The 22,837-nt window shown below is 39.4% G+C and overlaps 1 long non-coding RNA gene across 1 annotated transcript; it reads right to left on the bottom strand.

The window, feature by feature from the left end:
* Positions 1-875: 875 nt before the first annotated feature.
* Positions 876-20,771, bottom strand: LOC131490851 (uncharacterized). The gene is made up of 4 exons (XR_009251238.1): positions 20,686-20,771; positions 20,039-20,139; positions 17,227-17,279; positions 876-1,034 (listed from the first exon to the last, which is right to left on the bottom strand). It is a non-coding gene; the product is annotated as an uncharacterized LOC131490851 (long non-coding RNA).
* Positions 20,772-22,837: the final 2,066 nt, after the last annotated feature.

Genomic DNA, 22,837 nt, shown 5'->3' with positions numbered 1-22,837 from the left:
ATTTAAGATACAACAGGAAGAGATATATGTAGGGTCACTCCCACCAAAATCCAAACTTGTTTTGCTCTCAACAGTCCGTAAAACTGTGCTTGCCAGGTCCTCAATCACACTAGTCTTATCAGAAGTGCAAAGGCCAACACCAGGAATGAGATGTTTTCTAAAAACTACACAGATAGGGGCGCCTGGGTGGCTTGGTCCATTAGGTGTGGGACTTCGACTCACATCAGGATCTCATGGTCCATGGGTTTGAGCCCCCGCGTAAAGCTGTGTGCTGACAGCTCAGAGCCTAGAGGCTGCTTCAGATTTTTGTCTCCCTCTCTCTCTGCCCATCACCTGCTCACACTTTGTCTCCTTCTCTCTCAAAAATAAATAAACACTAAAAAAAATTTTTTAATAAAAAAATAAAAACTACACAGATATTTCTATTGTGTACCTTTGGCCAGAAACATCCCTTGTATTTAATTTTTATCAATTGTAAAGTAACATGCTGTCATTCCTTTCTTTTACTGAAAGAGCCTGACCAGTACACAAAAAAATTTTATAGTTTTTCAATAGCTTAGTTGGTCATTTCTCCCCAATTTTAGCAATTATTTGCCAAATTGATTTGTAACTTTTCTCATTTTCTACTTTTTTATTTTCATTTATGTTAGCTTTCTAATATTATGTGTTCTCTAGTTTCACCCTTGCCCACTTTTATCATTTTTACTTATGTTATTTAAAAATACCGTCGCATTTTATCTGAAGTCTTAGGCTAGCTCTTTTTATTCTCAGCTGTTAGTTATTCAATTAATTGGAAGGCCTTCCATAGCAAGCATTGGAAAAGTCAAATGAAACTGGCTTAAACAACAGGAACATTTATAGACCCTCATACCTGTAAGTCCATAGGTCGTGCGGGTTTTAGGATTTACTTAATTCAGTGGCTTCAACTCCACTGCTCTGTGATTCTTGAAGAGGAAGAGGAAGTAGTAAACATCTCTGTGTATTACCTTCATCTTCAGGCTCATAATCAGACGGCTACAGTATCCCCAGTGTATCTGCCAATGGCCAACAAGAAAGAACTCGCTTAAGGTTTTCCCTTCAGAGTAAGGAAAAGTTTCCCAGAATCCCCTTTTCAAAATTCCCCTTACATTTCATTGGCCCAAATTTAGTCGGGTGCCCTTTCCTGAACCTATCTCTGGTCAAGGAACTCCTACTCAGTTTGTCACAGATTTGGGTCCTTAAACCAATCACTGGCTAAGAAAGGGAATTTTGTTAATTGAAATAGACTAATTAGAGCTCACATCTAAGCTGGGGCCAAGCTCTGAAGCCACACAGTTGCTACTAATCAGAAAAGGGGTAGATACCAGAAGGAAAATTAAGGTGTTAGCATGGGCAGGGAATAGGTACCCAGCCAGCTGCAACAAGTAACATCTATTAAAATCATTATCATCATCACCTTTATTTTTCTACAGGTCTTAACATAAACAAAAATCACAAGTGTAAAATGTTTCACATTTGTTCTGATTTTTTATTTAAATTAAAGCAAAAGTTCTACTGGCTGTCCTCTGTTTTGCTTTGTAATTTTTTAAAATAGAAAATTGAGAGATTTGGTAAACTGTTACCTCCTCTGTGAAATCTGCCCTGATTTTTAACCCCCAGGCAGAATTAATGACACTCTTTATGATATCTCATTTATACTTTTGTCAGAGTGTTTATTGATTTATATTTATGCTAGACCATACCCACATGGGAATGAGATGAGGCATTCATTCTCAAAGGTTCATGATCTATTATTATTATAATCCTGAAATATATTAAGTACACAATTAACATTTAGTGGGTTGATTTAAATATCAGACAATTAGAATGTTTATGAAGCATATTCACTGACATAAAAGAGATTGTAAGGGATGATTCCAGATCATGATAATTTTGGGAAAAATCCATGAAGGCTAGCTACATCACTCTGCTTTGAGCTACTTTGGGGAAATTGACCACATTTTAAAAACTTATAATAAAAGCCTGCAAAAAAAAATAAATAAAAACCTCCTAAAGGATGAAAAGTACAGCATAGGGAATACAGTCAATGATATTTTAATAACATTGTATGGTGACAGATGGTAACTACACTTATTCTGATCACTATGTTGTATACCTAATGTAATATTGTATGTCAACTATACTTAAATTACAAGAAATTAAAAAATATTTTAAACTAAGAAATAGCATTAAGATGTAAAATGATAACGCTGATGAAAGAATGTGTTGTTATAGTACATTACACTTCCTTAAGTCAATAAATTACAATTTTGGATACTCACAGAATGTCTCAGATACACTTTTTCAACACTTTCCATTGAAACACCTAGGGATTGGGGCGCCTGGGTGGCTCAGTCGGTTAAGCATCCGACTTCGCTCAGGTCATGATCTCACAGTCTGTGAGTTCGAGCCCCGCGTTGGGCTCTGTGCTGACAGCTCAGAGCCTGGAGCCTGCTCCAGATTCTGTGTCTCCCTCTCTGTCTGACCCTCCCCCGTTCATGCTCTGTCTCTCTCTGTCTCAAAAATAAATAAACATTAAAAAAAATTTAAAAAAAAAAGAAACACCTAGGGATAAAATTCAAAAGATCAGTGGAACAAAGGAGGATGGCTCTGACAATAGGCCATTAACTTATAAGCAAATATCAAGAAAACTGTTCTGAAATATTAATAATTTTATATACTTTTTATATATATAATATTACATAGTTTCTTATGTACGTACAAAATGTAAAGGTTAGGTTCAAAAACAACTTATGTATAAACAAAACCTGAGAATTACCGCTTGCCTCTCAGAATTACCAAGTTAAAGAGTGATTTTGTAAAACAAAACTTTTAAAAAACTCAGAGAAGTTTCAAATAATTCAAAGAGGATTAGAAATAAAACATAACCATCTCAGAACAGATACTGTGGATTGGCCACCTCCATTTCTGTCCCGCTCTCCTCCTAGGGGACCTTCCTATACACAGTCTGGGGACCAAAGCAATGCATTCGGGACCAGGACCAGGCTTTTTCAATAGCTAGGGTTTGGGGTGAAAATTAGCTCTCACCAGTCAAGTAAAAGTACAGAACCTTTGGAAAGCGGAAGTGAAACCAAGATTATCCCTGGCCTCTTTTTCTATTTTAGCTCCTGGCAAACAGGGCTGTGGAGGCATAAGGCTTTGCCACTACAACATGGTCTAGAATGTCTCCAGCTTCCCAGGCAATGTAGCCATGGCAGCAGCAGGGGTAGCAGTTAATTGCAGAATCCAGCTTCCTACATGCTGGATATCAACTTATGCACCATATTCTTTTTTTTTTTTTTTTTTTAATTTTTTTTTTTCAACGTTTTTTATTTATTATTTTTGGTACAGAGAGAGACAGAGCATGAACGGGGGAGGGGCAGAGAGAGAGGGAGACACAGAATCGGAAACAGGCTCCAGGCTCCGAGCCATCAGCCCAGAGCCTGACGCGGGGCTCGAACTCACGGACCGCGAGATCGTGACCTGGCTGAAGTCGGACGCTTAACCGACTGCGCCACCCAGGCGCCCCTGCACCATATTCTTAAACTCAGTATTTCTAAGGTTATTTCAAAGATAGCAGCTCTTTTGATAGGTCAGTTCTTCAAAGTTGAGAAATTCATTCCTGGAGTCCCAGGTTAGAGTCTGCGTCTCTAGAAATTCTAACTATTTTGTATCAAATGCCAACTTCCTTTCTTCATGGAACATTGACAGAATATAGTTATCAGAAACAAAAGTTTAAAGCAAATGTGACAAAACATGGTAAAACAAGAATATACGGAATCAGAAAATATTATATGAAATAACAGAAATAAGATGAAATATAGGAGTGATAGTAATAAATGAAATATCTAGGTTGTTCCCTCCTTTTTAAGTGAAATGCACTCCTATGTGTCAGATTAACTTATAAATGTTGACGAATGTAAGAAACCTACCTACAGCTATGAAACAAAAATGTCAAATATAGAATGATAAGCAAAAATATACTCCATAAATTCAAAAGAGAAAAAAGAGAAACTTTGTTTTCTTTCTTGCAATAGTTACCCTGTTGATATCGGAGAAAACGGAATTTGATTTAGAAAACATTAAATAGAAAAATAATACTATATATTCAACAAAAATGTAAGTCATGAACACTTATATTCACATAACATTGACTTTTTTCAATGAGCATCATGTTTTGTGAAAATTCAGTTCCTTAAAACTCTGCAATATCATCCCAAATAATTCAAAAGTTGTCATAAAATGAAGAATTTTGATATGAACTAATGATGTACAAAGTCAGGCTACTCTCTTAACATCTTCCCCTGCTTTGTACAAGCATCCCTAATTACTGAGTCAACTTTGTTAGTTTGAATGTTATTCAGAAAGAATGCAAAGGGAAATTTCCAAACCTTGAAAAAAATGTAGCATTTCATGAAGTGGATGAAAGTAATGATGATATTTAGACTATATTACATGTTGATATCTTACACATGCTCTATGAGGAATTCTTTTTTTTTTCCTGCTTTATATTACTTGGCATTGGTGAATAGTTTTATTTATTTTATTTTATTTTATTTTATTTTATTTTATTTTAATTAGTTAATAGACAGTGCATATTGGTTTCAGGAGTAGATTCAGTGATTCATCACTTACATACAACACCCAGTGCTCATCACAACAAGTGCCCTCCTTTTTTTTAATGTTTATTTATTTTGAGAGAGAGTGTGAGTGGGGGAGGTGCAGAGAGAGAGGGAGAGAGAGAATTCTGATCAGGCTCCATGCTGCCAGCGCAGAGCCCTATGTGGGTCTTGAACCCACGAACCGTGAGATTATGACCTGAGTTGAAATTAAGAGTCAGACGCTTAACCAACTGAGCCACCCAGGTGCCCCACAAGTGCCCTTCTTAATACCCATCACCCATCTAGCCCATCTTTCATCCACCTCCCCTCTATTAACCCTCAGTTTGTTCTCTATAGTTGAGTCTCTTATAGTTTGTTTTCCTTTCTTCCCCCATCCCTCCTATATGTTCATCTGTTTTGTTTCTTAAATTCCACACAAGGATGAAATCATATGGTATTTGTCTTTCTCTGACTGACTTATTTAGCCCAGCATACTACATTCTAGCTCCATATTCTTATTGTTTTTATAGTCAACAGTAGTTAAAAAGAAAACCATTGGGAAATGCATAGCAATTTTCTGAATTTAAGCTTATTTTGGTCTTTTTTTAATGTATATTTATTTGAGAGAGAGTGGGGAGGGGGAGAGAGAGAGAGGGAGAGAGAGAATCCCAAGCAGGTTCCTCAGGGCTTGATCCTATGAACTATGAGATCATGACCTGAGCCACAATCAAAAGTCAGCCATTTAACTGACTGAGCCACCCAGGCACCCCTCAGTCTTTGTATATTTATATCTTTCCCAAAGTTTACATAGTATTTTTATTACTTTTATATCAGAGAATTTATGTTTTAAGAAATACATAGGTTTCATATTACACACATCATTGTTATGCATCAATGACACAGGTGACAAATTTTTTAACATTCTTGGAATAATTTAAATAATTGCAGATTATATTTTGCTGTTATATTCTTATTATCTTCAGTGCTAAGTTTATTCCAGTTGATGTCATATACCTTTAGGGCTTTTTTTTTTTTTTCCTCAGAGGAAGAAAGATGAAGTCAGTGGTCTTTATAAATATTATTTCAATATGTTTCGATTATATTCAATAATATAATTCTGCAGTACCATTTCTCCTCCACCCTTTTAGTTACCATTCTGTCAGGCTGAAAACATGAAAAAATACATTCTATGAAGTTCAATTTCCCATTGACTGTCCAAACAACTCAGATGGAATTTTTAGTATCTATCCCTTCTCCACATTCTAACCAGACAATCATTTTTCTGTAACTCTAAGTTTATATCCTCTCAACAAGATCCATACTACTACACCCCAGTTTCCTGGGAGTCATTAAAACCTCTTGAAAAATGCAAGAGTCTCCTTCTGGCATTTTGTAATTATCATACAAGGCAAGCACGCTCGCTTTCCCCTCTGTCAAGAACGGCTAGAGAACCAAGCTGTAGAGAACAAATAGCACAATGTAACAATTATTTAGATCCAAGTTTGTCTCACACTATCTTGGCATTTAAATTTTTTCATTAATGATAGTAGTAAATGGGTCGTATTTAAGGGTAGTTAATATTTATGTGTGGAATGGGGAGAACAGAAATAGGCTAATCCTTGGAGGACGCTCACAGTGAAGAATGTTGACTGTTCTAGGGCTGAAAGTATTTGAGCCAAAAAGTTCCCAGGTTTTGCCTTCCATCTGCTTTTTTAAAAAGTTATTTGTTGTTGTTGTTGTTGTTGTTTTTAATAATCCACACTGATGTTAAGATTCCTTATAAATCAAAGCAAGAACGTTTCAAGCAAAATGTTTCAAAGAGTCTCTTTATTTGCTTAATTTTATGGTAGAAATCTGGTAGCTAAATAGGATTTAACTCGTCTCCAAATCAAACTACTCAGGTGCTGTTCAAACCAGAATCAGATTTCACAAGTATTTAATCAAATGTGGTAACTGCAGAAGTTATCTTATGGGCACACCCAACCTCATACCGGGGTTAAGAAGGGTCGGGGATTAGGGGGAGTTCTAATCAGATTCAGTGCTGATCAGATTCATTGTCCTCACAGGTCTCAGAGACCAGAGAAGGGGGCAGAATACCTCTACCTGAGTAGTGTGGAGATTCGAATAAAAGAATACCAAAAAATTTAGGGATTAAGAAGAAAATACACTATGCTAGAAAAAGTAGGCAAAGAACAATTTACATATAGAGATACAAATGGTCTTCACACGTGGAAAAAATGGCATCTTCAACAAGCAAAGAAATGAAAATAGGAGCAACATTATTTGTCTATTAAACTTGAAATAATTTAAAATTATAGAATAATTTAAAATTATATGTGGGCAAGGTGGCAGAGAAATGGACAGCGTCAAACTTTGCTACCAGGAAGGTGAATTGGCAAAATGGATCATCCTCCTCGGGGCGTATATCTCCTCCATCATTTTGACTCTTCTCTTTGCTTTCTTCCCCCTTTGCCAGCATTCTAATTCAGTCCTCATTACTTCCGTGAACTGCTGCCATTGTCTCTTCTCTACTTTCACTCTTGCAGCCCTCTTCTCCCTCAAGTCTATCCTGTACTCTAACCCAGGGTGCTCTTTCTCACACCCAGATCTGATCAGGTAGATCCCCTGCAGAAATCTGCTCAGAGGTCCTCCACTGTCTCCGAGCAAAAGCAAGGTTTCTTAGCATGATATTCAAAGCCTTTTTCATCTGGCCACTCTCTGACTTATTCCGCCTTCTCCCACCAGACCTGAGTTCATATCCTAGCTCCTGTCCCTACCAGTCAGGTGGTCTTTCGCAAGTTGTTTAGAGTCTCTCTGTGCCTCAGTGTCCTCCCTGTAACCGGGAACCAAAATAGCACCAATCCACAGGCTTCTGAAGGTTGCGTGCATCGATGCATCCAAAATGCTCACAGCGGTGCCTTGCACATCAATGGCCCTATAGTAATATTTGCTGTTATTATTTGCTTTTATTATTATTATTTTATCACAGTCCACAAGGATTCTGTGAGTCAAACTTCTTGAGATATTCTTTTTTCATCCCTGCCTTTCCCATGTTCTTCTCCTTGACAGACTAGTAAACAGCACTCATTCTTCCTACTTTTTCCTGTAAGTGTCTGGGAAGGCCTGAATTCATTTTTTCCCTGTGCCCCCACAGGACTTATATTCAAGTAACGAAAGATAAATAAACAAGACATAAGTATATACTTTATGCCTGGGGGTAATAGGCGCTATGGAGAAAAAAAGTGCATCTTGGAGGAATCGCAACTCTGTTAAGGGCTTCTGTGCTCCAATAATGCTACATTCATTGTTTTTTTGACTAATTATTTTGTCCTATTATTAGACTACGAGTTCCCGCATTTACTTATTTCCATATCCCAGTGCATGCCATTCTGCTGAGCACATGAAAGGTATGGGAGGTACTTAATAAAGACTTGTTAAATGTATAGATAAATGCATGCCTAAAATAAATATCTGAGTGAGCATGTGTAATCTTTATCTCTTTGTCATTTACATTTCAGAATATAAAACCTTGCAATTACATTATCATGAGTTTGTCCCCATTGCACAGACAGTAGAAATTTAAATTCGCCTGTTTGATGCATACACCTCCCTCTGACATGCCCAACTTGCAAATATCCTGTACAGAACTGTAACTTGGGAACACGACCGCGAGGCTGAGAGATCCCCACCAGAGCTGCGATGCCCAGGAAGGTCTTTGCCGCCACTAAGATGCCTGTCCTTCCTCACACATTAAGAATTTTGAAAATCCCATTCCACACGCTACAGCTGCCACAGTCATTCCACGAGGTGGGAACAAGGACATCTTCCAACCCAGGAGAATCCACCCAAGCCTGACCTGCACCTGACGTTCTGAGGTGCCGCCCTGAGAAGCTGTCCTGAGATGAGCCTTTTAGGAAAACATGCTACACGTGGCCACACTATGGTTCTGTATGTCTAATTGTGTTGCATTAAATATGCAATGGGCTTTCTCCCAAGCTCTCTCAGGCACATCACCACCATTCACAATGAGGTTTCTGTGGAGTTATCTCTTCCAACTGTCAAACAGCCAATTTACGAGAGGGTATTTGGACTTCTGCCCATTCATAAATTGGGGTTTGTCTTTACTACAGGACCACTTACTACAAAACCTTCCTGCTGCATTCAGTCCTCTCTCCAATTCAATATCCAATTTATCTTCAGAGACTATCACAATGCCCAGAGCAGAGCAGACACTTAATAAATGTCAAATGAATGAGAGAATAAATCCTATAGCACATTTAAAATTGAAATGAAATATCTGAAGACTAGGTCTGCCTTTTTAATAATGTTAATAGTCAGGATTCCTTTGGTTGCAAATTATAGCGATTCTCTTCAAACTAGTTTAGGCAAAGGGATACATTTATCATAAGGCTCAAGTAACCATGGAAAGGAATGCAGTCATTTCTTAGGGCCTCGAGTGCCACCAAGACTCTCCCTCATTCATCCCCATTCCTCCCTCTTGACTAGCTAGCTCACGCTGCAGAGCGGCTGGCTGTCAGCAGAGCAGACAGGCCATTCCCCACTTTCTTTTGTTCCTAAGAAAGGAATCTGATCCACCCGCCTTGGGTCATGTGCTCCTCTCAAGATTAATCATGCTAATTGGCCCTAAATATTCCTAATTATTTTTTTCTCTCCTAATTCCCAAACCTTCATTTCCAATTGCCTACTTAGCAAGTAAATGAATAAAAACTAATAGATTAAAAGCAGTATGTTCAAATTCAAACTCATTTCTCTCCCTACATTATTTCCTTCTTCTGCATTCATTATCTATTAATAATGCCATAATTTTAATAGTCTCCTGGGCACCTGGATTTGAAATCTGTCCCCTTGTCTCAAATTTAATTAGGTGCTAAGTCATTAGCTTTTGTTTCCACCAGGCCTTTCTGTATCTCCTTCCTCATTTTTCTTCTTATTCCTGCCTCCCTGATTCAAGTGTACTTTACTTTCTTCTTGGACTAATGGAATAATAGCCTTCTAATTGGGCATCATAGTCCCATTCTTTATTCTAATCTAGACTTTATGCTGCTGTCACAATACCACTTCTCCATAAAACTCAGTACCAAATCTTTTCCATATTCAGAGCCTCTCAATGGCTCCCAATGGCTACTGAATGCAATACAGTCTCATCATCTTGACACTTACCCACAATTTGAACATGAACCTGCCAGTCTTGGAGAAACTGCTGTCCTCCATCTATAACCTCTGCCCGTGCACAATTTCTTCCATTTGAAATGCTGCTTCCTCCCCCGAAATCAAACCTTCATTCTACTTGTGAAAATCTTGTCCGGCCTTTTACGTTTATAGCAAATGCCATGTTATTTGTGAAACTTTGCCCATTTCCATCAGATTATAAATGTTTCTTCCTGGCAGTTCCTCCATTTTTCATTCATGCTTTTCATTTGTACTTAACCTAATGGCACTCGGTTTACTGGCATGCATGTGCTTTAACGTTCACTTTAACGTCTGTTTTATCTCTTTGCTTGGTTACATGGGCTACTTGAAAGCAGAGTATGGGTCTTATTTATCTTTGCAAATTCTTCTGCAAGAAGATCGTATCTTTCATAAAAATATACGTGCTAGTGATATTTCTGAAGTCAATTGAAAGACTTTAAGGATTCTTTGTAGGTTTGGTATGCCTAGTCCCAGCTTTTATGAAGTTATATACAATCACCAGTAATGACAGTAGCCCTGTGTATTAAATACAGGGAAGACCTGCCAAAACCTGGGCAGAATTTCTCCCCACCGTGTTATTAGTGAGGACATAATGAGTAATGCCTTCCTAAACTCTCTCTGGACCAGAATATGCCAGAAGCCACTACAGAAGGTGGGAGAAACACTGGCACCCCCACTCTCTGCACCTAATTTCAGGATCCATACGTCTGTATGGATCATAAAAGGGGCTCATTGCTCCTAGTGGCATAAAACTATTTGGTGAACTAAACCAAATCTCATAATTGTCCTTTTTTGGCCCCCTGACCTCTTGGTCCCCTGACACTTTCTTTCTTTTCACATCTACTCAGAGATCCCCAGCATAAAAAGGGCCTAGAGCATGTAGCTTTTTTTTTTTTTTTTTTTTTTATTTATTCTGAGAGAGACAGAGAGGCCACCAGCACGGGTCAGGCAGAAAGAGAGAGAGAGAGAGAGAGAGAGTATTCCAAGCAGGCTCCACACTTTCACCACACAGCCTGATGTGGGGCTCAATCTCACGGTTTGTGAGATCATGACCTGAGCCGAAATCAAGAGTTGGACACTTAACCAACTGAGCCACCCAGGCACCCCAAACATGTAGCATTTTAAGATGCTTAGCTACACTATAAAAAAGAATTATATTATTAATTTCACCTAAGAAATTACCAAATATTTTAAAGCTATCATTCTACAGTGATGTGCATACAGCAAGGTAGGCATTCTAATGTACTGCAAGTGGGAATGTAAACTGTTATAACCTTCCTAGAAAACGATTTGTGACATGAATTGAAAGATTTTAAAATAGACATACTCTTTGACCCAGTAACTTGCCTTCTATGAATAATTCCTAAGAAATAGACACATGGATGAAGATTTAAGGCCCCTATCTCAGAGTATAAAGAGAAGATAAAGGAGAGAAGTTTGTAGAAGTTACAGTTGCAAGGGCACAAGAGGAGAGAGGAACCAAGAGAAGGTAGGAGAGAGGACCTCAGATAAAGCAATGCATTGGAAGTCAATGGAGGAGAAAGATTTAAGAAATCATGATGGTCAAATGCTAAACACTAATATGGGGCCAAAAAGGATGAAGACTCAATTCAAACCACTAAATTTAGTTATTAAATAAAATAGTAGCTAATAAATTTAGTTGTAAAGAGATTGTCGGTTTTCAGGACAATTTTAATTGAAGGCAATTTCACAAGGGACTATGGTGTAAGTTAGTGAGTGGTCAAGAGTAAGGGTTATCAGGTATAAACTATCCTCATAAGGCCCTGACAGTGAGGCATGTGACCAGCAAACATTTAGGGGGAAGCTACTCTGGGTGGGGAGAGGGTAGGGAAAAACAAAGGTAAATGAAAACCAAATCTTGTCCTCAGGAGTTTAAAGTCTGCTAAATCTCTTGGAAACTGGCCTCAGTAGGCACTGTCTATTGTTCAGTGGCCTCCTTAGAGGCCTCGGATTTTAAGGTCCCCACCCCTAATATGGAATACACTCATGAAACCCTCTTCAAGACTCTCTCTAGTGGTCTTCTAACTCACTGCTGGCTGCGCCTGCAGAATTTCTATCCCTCTTTTTTACTAATTGCTATAGTTTGGGCAAAGCAAAAGGAAAAGTCCAGTGTTTTGGGTATCCTGGGTTGCTATGACACCTTAAATTAACAAGCAATGACTGTAAATCCATGGTTTCTCTTTCTTTAAAAAATCAGCCAATTAATCTCTCTGGTCTGAATTATTTACACTGTGGTGAAAGCAAATTTAATGACCCTGCCAATTCATGTGAGGTGATGTGACAGAGTCTGGCATAAGGTTTATTTGCTTTTCTGAGAGGCAGCAATGATTTTACAAGGACCAATCCCGCTCTTCCCCAGGACTCCTCCAATCAATGATTTGCACTTAAGTGATGATAGGGTGATCGCTAGACTTGGGTCAATAAATCAAAGGGACGCCACTGGCCTATTGAAAATACACACTCAGGTAGATATTCATTCAGGAGACCCTGTGGATGGTCAAGTTGTTAAATGCAAAATACTCACACATAAGAGAAACAGGAGCAGACAGTATAGTTCCTCTGATTAAAGCAACTATTGTGGAAAAGAACTGTGGAGAGTATTTAACTGAGGGGAGTAAAAGCCATGCAAGGTTAGAAACAAGCTCCCTGGATTTCCTGGGGCTTACATTCTAAGGAAGAAAGCCGTGAGGCTAATCCTGATCAGTTGACAGTGATTGTGGAAAAGAATGATTCAGTGTCATTGAAGAATCTTTGAATCATGATGTCTGTGCTTTGTTCTTCCTTATCAGTGCTACAGGGAGTGATTTCTGTGGTTATCTGAGACATCTGTCTGCTATTTCTTGGAGACCGGCCCTTGCACTCATTCTATTCCTTCTATACTTCTATAGAAGTAGACTTCTATACTACACTATACTTATTTTACTGTATAGTGATAGGCTTTATGTAAAGGCTGGTGGATTTACTTAATTGCTGATTATGCCATTTCCCTTAGTATTTTTTTTAATCTGCAGAGCTTGGCAAGAAGACAGACACCATTACCAGTTATTTCTTTGCCATTCAAGGCCTACTGTTATCATTATTAGAAAACACTTTAAAAGCAGAGTCCTAAATAAATAAGAGCACAAACTGGTGATTGCCGGGGGGAGTGGTGAGGGGATGGGCGAAATAGGTGAAGGGGATGAAGATGTACAAACTGCTAGTTATAAAACAAATAAGTCAGGGGACACCTGAGTGGCTCAGTCAGTTAAGCATCTGACTCTTGATTCCGGCTTAGGTCATGATCTCATGGTTCATGATACTGAACCCCAAGTTGGGATCCACACTGACAGTGCGGAACCAGCTTGGGATTCTCTTTCTCCCTGTCTCTCTGCCCCTCCCCATCTCTCTCTCTCTCTCTCTCTCTCAAAATAAATAAATAAGCTTTAAAATAAGTAAGTCAGGAATATGAACAGTACAGTACAGGAAATAGAATAAATGATATTATAGTAACTGGTGGTGACAGATGGTGACCCCACTTATCATGGTGACATTTCTATATAAATATCAAATCACTATGTTGTATGCCTAAAACTCATATAATATTGTCTGTCAACTATACTTCAATTAAAGATAAGAAAATTAAAAATAAGTAAAAGCAGGTTCCTACTTGTTTCTAATTGCTGTAGTCATTATAGGTTTCAGTAAATAATTTTGGACCCATTCTTCCCCATACTTTCTCTCTCTTTTGTTCTTTCCGCCCTTCTTTCTCTCTTTCCTTCCACCTTTCCCTCCTCTCTTCCTTCAACAAATGTTTACCAAACATTATTTGTTTAGGGTGCTAAATGCTTTAGATACAGGGATGTCAAGAAAATGTTATTTATACTTAGGGTACTGGAAGTCAGCTGGAGAAGAATGATGCTTGTGATTCCCTGTTCAGAGTTGAGTGTCTCAAAAGGATGACTAGATTAGAGTGTGAAACAGAGGCTGCTAAACAGGTCTGCGGATAAATGAGAGTCTTTATTAAAGAAATGAGGGGCGCCTAGGTGGCGCAGTCGGTTAAGCGTCCGACTTCAGCCAGGTCACGATCTCGCGGTCTGTGAGTTCGAGCCCCGCGTCGGGCTCTGGGCCGATGGCTCGGAGCCTGGAGCCTGTTTCCGATTCTGTGTCTCCCTCTCTCTCTGCCCCTCCCCCGTTCATGCTCTGTCTCTCTCTGTCCCAAAAATAAATTAAAAACGTTGAAAAAAAATTAAAAAAAAAAAAAAAAGAAATGATATTGGGGCACCTGGGCACCTCAGTCTGTTAAGCGTCCGACTCTTGATTTTGGCTCAGGTCATGATCTCACAGTTCATGAATTCGAGCCCCACATTGGGTTCCATGCTGACAGTGCAGACCCTGCTTGGGATCTTCTCTCTCCCTCTCTCTCTGCCCTTCTCCTAGTCCTGCTTTCTCTCGCTCTCTCTCAAAATAAATAAACTTTTAAAAAAATGCCTATACCCTTTATCATCTCATGTACTTGTTAGAATACTTTATGACTAATGGGGGATTCAAGGGTTTGGAAAGGATACCATTAACAATATTTTTGTTTTTGTTTTTATAAAAAGCACATATATATTTAGTTCAAACTGAGTGTCTGGAAGTTGCTTATAACAAGATTTCATTGGTTCATAAACTCTAAGGAATCTCTGTGAGAATACGATCAGAAAACTCACAATGGACCTGAACACAGAAATAATTGACCAGCAAGAGAATAAATTCTGGCAAACACAAGTTAACTTGCCTTTTAGAAAAAAATAATGTCAAATACCATACCATACAAGCTCCTTAGAGAAATAAACGGGCTCTGAATTTTTAGGGAGCCAATTTTAGAAAATCACTGGTGACACATGGATTTGAAGCCTCTGTTCAACTAGAGGTCAGTGGGAAGAGGGTGGAGAACAAGGTCCCCATGACGGGGCAGCCCCAGGGGACAACGGGGAGGGGGAGGAGGGGGGGCATCAGCACAGAATGATGATTTCAGATTCAGAGCATTCTCTAAGGAAGCAATTCCTTGTCTGCTTCCAAAATATGACCCTGAATACTCAATTCCTTTTTTCATAATTAATTTCCCTACAAAAGTGGCATTTTAATAAAGGTTTGAAAAATGGAAAAAGCTGTGTAAGACTAGTAACAGCAGTTGGAAGCTGCAGTATTTTATTAACAAGGAAACCCTGCCTGCATTTCTCTGTATTTCTTTGCTTTTAGGAAAATTTTAAAGTAAAGCACAGGGCGCATATATTTACAGAGGATCGAGATGTGCTTTGAGGAAAAGATAAAACCTGAAATTTAGAGCAACTGATAAAATTTTAAGACTACATCAGTAAATCTAAAGTTGAAATTTATCTCACTTCTATCCTCTAGCCCAGAGCTTCCCAAACTCTCTCAGTTCATGGCATTCTTTGTATCAAGTAATTTTTTTCATAGCATGTCTAGGGCAAACAGTTCTATTTATTAAATAGTTTCAAGCAGCTGAGTAGGTTTGTATATCCTGGCAAATCTGTTGCTTTTTGAAAAACTAATACGCATAGACTCAAAGAAAAATATTTTTATTTCATTCTTAAATAACCATAACAGCATATTGATGGGATATATGTGCCTGTTATTCCCCACAAATTTTTCAAGTTGGACTCCATCACTCACCTCCTCATTTTTTGTGGCACGTTGATTTTTGTGGGGTACTAGTTTTTTTCCTCTCATGCACCTAAAAGTGTCCCTGGGACAAAATGAGTGCTCAAAAAATATTTATTAAATGAATCAACAGAAACATTGGGGCTAGAGAGACCTAAATTTCCATCTGGTTTGGCTCTAAACCAACTATACGACCTTGGACTTAACCTCTGTGGGTCTGTTTTTATTGTAAAACAGACATAATAAAAATGAAAGACTACCTCGATTCTTTTAATGATTAAATGAGCACTTAAAATCTCAGCACAGTGTGTGACACTTGTAACTGCTTAATGAGCGATACTTTTTAATATTACTACTACCATTCCTGTTGTTCTACTTTAATAGTTAGAAAGTATTCTAGAAGGCACATTTTTAAATCTGACAGCAATAAATAACTAAAGCCAAAATACCAAAGGGAAACAAAGGATTAGAATTTCAGCTAGATGAATGTCCAAAGGTTGCAAGGAACTGCCACCGCTGAATCACAGGTGGTCACCCCAAAACTACTGTCAAAACCCTACAGCTGCTGTCTACTGAAGCCCACGTGCCTGCTCACCACTGCTGAAGAAGGGATGGCTTTTCTTCTTCCATCTCCCAAACACCGTGTGAGACCTTCTCGTGGAATAGAACATAAACCATAGCTCTACTGGCAAAGAATTGTAAGAAAAGTAGTTTCCAGGCTTCTAGGTTCTGCAATACTAGCGAGTTGTAGAAGGGAGCAGGAGCGCTAACAAAAAGGCAACATCAAAGACTAAGGCAAGAAAGAAAGGATATACTTAGGTATGAAGGCCTGAGTGTCCAATAGAGGGACCTGAGGGCAGAGCGGTGGTCATGGACAGAGCTAAGACGAAGCCTCCAGGAATTTGGGGGCTCATCAGTGGCTCCATCTACTCTTTAGGAAAAACTCAGGGGATAGCCAGAGTGGTGTTACGACACACAGTTCAGTTAGGTGAGGGACTTCCCAGATGATTCAATACAGTCATATCATCTTCCTTAGTCAGGCTTTCCAGGACCCCACACCTCCAAGGCAGCCCCTGGGTTCACATGGATCTCACTGAGACCCTCATTCTGAGGTCAGAGCATACTGGTAGAAGGCACCTAGGGCTGGAGCTAAAATGTATTTTGCTTTGAGCATTTATCAAATGGGGCTACGACGGCTGATCCCTGGTATATCAATATTATGACAAAGAAGGAAAAAAAAAATCTTTAAATTGCCTCCATTTCATGCATATCCACAGACACTCTGGTATTGCAAAGTTTCACTGAAATCATAATTAAATTCTATTTAATAGGCTTAAAAGTCCTCTTAGCTTTTACAATATATTTAAAGTTACTTTTCTTTATTTAAGGAATCAGTTTGACAGTTAGCTTTTGTTCTCAAGAAAATCACACCAAGATTTATAGATACCTGTTCTCAGAAAGACAAATTTTCCATTGTTGTAGCATGTGGAATATATGTTTGCTAAGTTCCTCTGAGAGTCTTAGCTCAAAAATCCTGCCAGCTTATTTTTTAATGTCAGTCTCAAAACCTGGAGCTGCTTATTGAACTCAACTTATTTCCCTCTTCAGGGATAATAAAAGGAGCCGGGAAGCAGTTTACTTAGAACTATCCTTAAGACAGACAAGTCGGTCAGGGGGTATATGCCCACAAATACGGGGGAAAAAGCCTGCTAGTGCTTTTTGAAGAACTCACCTCCCAGGCTGTAGGCGAAAACCAATGTGATGATATCTGAGAGTCATGTGACTCTGTTTAAAAAAAAAATTTAATGATTATTTTTGAGAGAGACACAGACAGACAAAGCACAAGTAGGAGAGGGCAGAGAGAGAGGGAGACACAGAATCTGAAGCAGGCTCCAGGCTCTGAGCTGTCAGCACAGAGCCTGACATGGGGCTCAGACTCACGAACCACAAGGTCATGACATGAGCCGAAGTCGGATGCTTGACTGACTGAGCCACCCAGGTGCCCCCCGTGTAATTCTATTTTGAATAGAGAATGAAAAGGCTTAGAATGATTCTTTGAATGGTTTGTAGACCCCTCGATGTCTTAAAATTTCTGTGCCACTGCTGATCTCAACAGAACAAAAATTAAGCCTAGTCAAGACAAGGGATCTACCCACAGCTTCAACAATCTCCTAATGAGTCTACTGGGGACGTATGTCCCCTACCCTCAAATCCCAGCTGGGAACAGGTGCCTTACAAAACCTCTGGTAATGGGGCAGAAAAATGGTTAAGATAAATTGCACGAGGAGATGGTAAAAACACAAATAGTCAAAGATAAGGGTTGTCTAATGGGCTACAGCTGTTCCATCTCTGCTCCTTGTAATGATCTGGGGGGTTCAGGACCATGGGGATCATTTATTGGTTACAGCGAACATTCATTTCCAGGGGCTGTTATAAATCTAAAATCCTTGAAACAAGCCTGTGCTAGAAGTATTATTATAGTCATCTCACAGTTGAGAAAACTAAAGTGCAGGGCAATGTAGTGCCTTGCCCTCGCAGGCAGCAAGTGGTCCAGCTGGGATTAACACTTGGGTAGTCTGACTCCAGAGGCCATGCTTGGAACTCCTGGGACACTTGTCCCAAATTGTTATGGCAGAACGTGCCCACCTACAATGCTAGCGGCAAGCGCTGTAAAAATCGTTTGCCGATAGCTAATTTCCCAACTGCTATCCTAGGTACTTGGTAAGATGCTTTGCTTTCCCAGAAGCAACTAGAAGACTTCTGAGCAAAGCCATTAATTCTGAAAGACTTGAGGCTGAGCTCCACATCTCCTCACTACTCAGACCACTCCTACTTTTGGATGCTCTCATAAATTGTCCCAGCCTATTTCATCACAAGTAGGATTGGAACATACTCTAGCAGAGGAGTCAGTGATTCTGCAAGACCCTGTGTGCAGCAGGATAGGCCATTTCCTGTATACTGCTCTTTGGGGCCATCTAATCTGCCTGTTGCTGAAGCCAGTAGACCTAGAAAGCACTAACAAATCAGTCTGCCCACCTGGAAAAGGTGCAATGCTAGGGAGATCATACCTCTCAAATTGTCTGGACCACAGTCTTGGTTTACTCCCGCTCTTCCAGGGCAATGATGAATAGCACTCACTTTCGCTTTCAAGAGTCTCCCACTGTGGACTGAGTAAAGCTATGGTCACTCTGGACATCACCCACTTCTTCATGCACACAGCCAGGAAGAAGCCCCATGTTTCTGGCTTCTTTGGGGGCAATGAAATGCTAGGAGCATCCTCTATAAATCAGGGACTCAGCAGCCCTGTGAATACTCACATCTGAGCAGAAAACCTGATGACTTCAAGGAGATCTAGGATTTTGTGACCATTTCTCCCTTCCAATTTTCTTTCAGAGCTTCAAGCTAAGTATAAACCTCTCAGAAAACTTTTCTGTTTCTCGATTTTCTCTCATCACATATGCAAAGAGTTATTTTAAAAACTTGCTCTCAAAGCTATAATTTTCAAAAGTAACACATCACTCTGTTGGTTCCTGTTTTCTGAGAATCCTCCATTAACATAACAGGAACAGCACACAGCCAGACTACATACTCCCATGAAGAGTGGGTTGCCTGAGGAAATTAGGGAAAGGTTTGATTGACGGATAGATAATAACATGAGCCATGATTCTTGCTCATCAGTCACAAGTTCAGGCAGCCATCAGAGTAGGTAGGTGGGCCAGGAGAACTGAGTACATATGATTCTCCAGGGCACCTACTGTCGTTGGGTTGTTCATTTTCAATACTCACCTCTTTCAGTCTGGAAATCTTCTGAGAAAGATTGTCAAGGGTGCCTTACTGACATTTCTGCAAAGATGTGCAGTTTAAGCCATTATCTAACGCTGTCTTTATTTTCAGTTTAGTAGTGATAGCAACACGATAGACCGGATAAGGAGCAGAAAAGTAATAAAGGACTGGCCAGTTCAGGAAGCGCATGATTGTTAGGGAGAGGTTGAAGATGCCAAATTTAAGCATTGCCTGCTTCCAAAATTTGATTAAGCTGATTGTGCACAAGGCCCCAGTCAGCCTACAACTTGCTTCACTCATCCTGCACACTAGCGATTCAACCTGATACCCCAACCATCACCCTCCTCACCTCCCAACCCAAATCACAAGCAAACTGAATCTGGAAGTGCCCTCCACACCCATAAAACCTGGTGACAAATTGGAGGAGCAGCCTTCCACGTAGATGTCCAACTTAGATAACTGATCTGCTCTCACAGACATTCAAAGGGCACAAAGTGTCACTGGCCAGCTTACATCAAAAAGATTTGAGTTTGTGACTTTGGTAAGTGAGTAAAGGTATCAAACTCTGAAGAGCGCCTTAAAATTGCATTTGCTTCGATTTCTAGAACCCTCAGATTTGAGACTAATGTGGCCAAGAGCAAAAGGCAACACTGAATCCCACCAATATATATTATGTAAGTAAGGTATCTGAGGCTCTGAAATGTACACACTGTGTATGTACCCCCAGTGTGGAGCCCAGCAACCCTCTGGGCTTCACTCACCTCTGCTTTAGTCACCTCACTTCCACCTTACATTCGGTTAAACTCCCTGTGAATCTTCCCCAAAGAAGCTGGAATCCTGGATCATCATGGTATGAGAGGCTCTGTGGGGAGGAAACCAAGAACACGATTTTGGAAAAATCTTGGACATATCAGAGTTTGTACTCAGTACTTTCATTGCCTCAGCCAGATTCCATGGAGAATTTTCTTTTCTTCCACCCTAAGACTGAATTCTAAATCTGGCTTACTATCATGATTTCCATTTCCATTATATATTGTCCCCTTTTTTGACCCACACCAGAAGTCTTTTTCCATATCCTCACTGGAGGGATTCATGGGCTTTCTTTCCAGAAGTTCACCACTGAGTGATAATTGAGACCCATACATACCCCAACCCTTGTTGTAAAAAACTATTTTGGGTCTATAGCAACTGGGAACAAATGGTGTCTATAAGGTATCTCCCATTCTCATTCAAATATTAAGAACAGGCACAGGCAATGCACTATTGTAGATTTCTCTCTTCTAGAATTTCCTCATTCCAGTAGCTTTCATGTGAGAAACTCCATTAAACTTCAGCCATTCTTGCTTGCTTGGCATCCTCACTTACTCTGACTTCACAGGAAGTGTAAAAGAATTAAATACATCCATACCACAATACACTGAGTTTTTCTTTTCCAATTCAAAATAGGTTTCTTCAGCTCTTCCTCTTCAGGATGGCTCTGCCAGGCTAAAAACCTTAAAACAAATTTAAATCACAACTCCTAATAGAACTCAAGCCCTGGGATTCCTTGTCGTTCCTTCTACATGCCAGAGACCACCATCATTTTTAAATATCCAAAGCAAAAAAAAGTGTAAATATTTTTTAATGTTTATTTATTTATTTTGAGAGAGAGAGAGAGTGCACATGCACGTGTATGAGCAAGGAAGGGGCAGAGAGAGACGAAGAGAGAGAATCCAAGCAGGCTCCACACTCAGCGCAGAGCCTGACAGGGGCTCACTCTTGTGACCTTGAGATCATGACTTGAGCCAAAATCAAGTCGGTCGCTTAAGTAACTAAGCCACCGAGGCACCCCAAAAGTGTAAATACTTTACTCCCATATTCAACAAGGAAATACTTATGTATCATAAGGAATTTCTCATATGGGCATGCAATTAATGATTCAATAAGCTTTCATGAACATAATATTTAATTTGAGCTAGGGCTTTGAGGAAGAGGCAGTGTTCCATTGTGTTTCAAGAAATAGGTTTGCCTATTATTTGACTCAAATAATGAAAAGAGGGGGGAAATACCATACAATTTGCATTAGCTTTTATGAGCCTTTCAGAGTATACCACTCCAGAATATAGGAGGATATGTTGGTTCTGAATACAGGGTATTATTCTAAAGTATTTTAGCCATTAGCTCCAGTTTTGACTGTATTGCTTGTATTCAGATTTTGAAGACCAGGTTTCTGTTATAAGTATTGATTACTTATAAAACTGTATAATTTATGAAAACCCAAATATTCAAGATTCTATCAATAAAACTATCTATCCAGGACCCTGTGCCTATTAGTAATGAGATAGATGAACTGGAAACCAAGGGAGGGAAATCTGGATTGTCCTATTTTCTACTAAATAACGGCATTGATCCTATGCTTTTTGAACAGAAAAGGATCTTCCAGATCCTTCTCATCCAAATATAGCTAGATATCATTTTATGTTTTTAAAAATTTTTTTTTGATGTTTATTTTTGAGAGAGAGAGAGAGAAGGAGAGAGAACAAGTGGGGGAGGGGCAGAGAGAGAAGGAGACACAGAATCCGAAGTAGGCTCCAAGCTGTCAGCACAGAGCCAGACACAGGGCACGAACCCACAAACTGTGAGATCATGACCTGAGCCAAAGTTGGACGCTTAACTGACTGAGCCACCCAGGCGCCCCATATATCATTTTATGTTTTAACTCCTATGAAAGGAAGATGCAAAGGCAAAAACATCTAGGGAAGAAAAGTCATTTGCTCATAAAGACAGCTTGCAAGAGAGCCAGATTTCAGAAAAACCGGCTCATCAATTCAAAACACAAAAAATACTTAAAGAAAAAAAAATCTTCAAAATTACCAATTTATCAAATTTGCAGTAATTTGTTCATGGTAGAAAAAAAGAAGAATGTTCTCACACTTGTATCCAAGAAGATTCTGACATAATGTCGGGTATCAGCATTATAAAAATCAGAGATAAAGATGCTTTTGTTAGAAAGTCAGTAACTTACGAGAACACCCACGATTCCATTTATTTTGAAACTCAAACTAAACTTAGTGACTGTTTGCTTGGTTTGTGTCAGGGTGTGATGTTGCTTTCTTTCTGTTTGTTTTCCTAACTGTGGGATGTGATGTAAATTTTACCTATAATGGAGATCTGTCAAGGAGTCAATTTTGCTTTCACACTGTAACCTACTGACAGAGGTTATAGAAGCATGTAGACTTCTGGGAAGCCTGATCTGGGCTCAGTACAAGATGTCATATTTGAACAGTATTTTCTGCCCTGGGCATGGAAAGAGTGAGTGAAATCCTGTTTTTCTTGTTTTTTTTTCTTTTGTTTCGTTTTTGTTTTTGTTTTGGGGGGGTGGTTGTTGGTGGCAGTGAGTGAAACCATTTCTGTCAGACACCTTTTATTCGTTAACCCCTGTGCAATCTGAATTTCCTTCTTTTAGATATAAGGGAAATGGCTGGGAGAGAGGCGGCCAGGTAAAAGTCACACAAATAACACATAGCATAACTCTGACTTGACACCAGGCGATCTAATGAGTAGTCCAGAAAACGAGTGGT

Source organism: Neofelis nebulosa, chromosome 12, assembly GCF_028018385.1.
Source record: "Neofelis nebulosa isolate mNeoNeb1 chromosome 12, mNeoNeb1.pri, whole genome shotgun sequence".
Taxonomy (NCBI): domain Eukaryota; kingdom Metazoa; phylum Chordata; class Mammalia; order Carnivora; family Felidae; genus Neofelis; species Neofelis nebulosa.
This window is presented reverse-complemented; position numbering and strand designations above follow the sequence as displayed.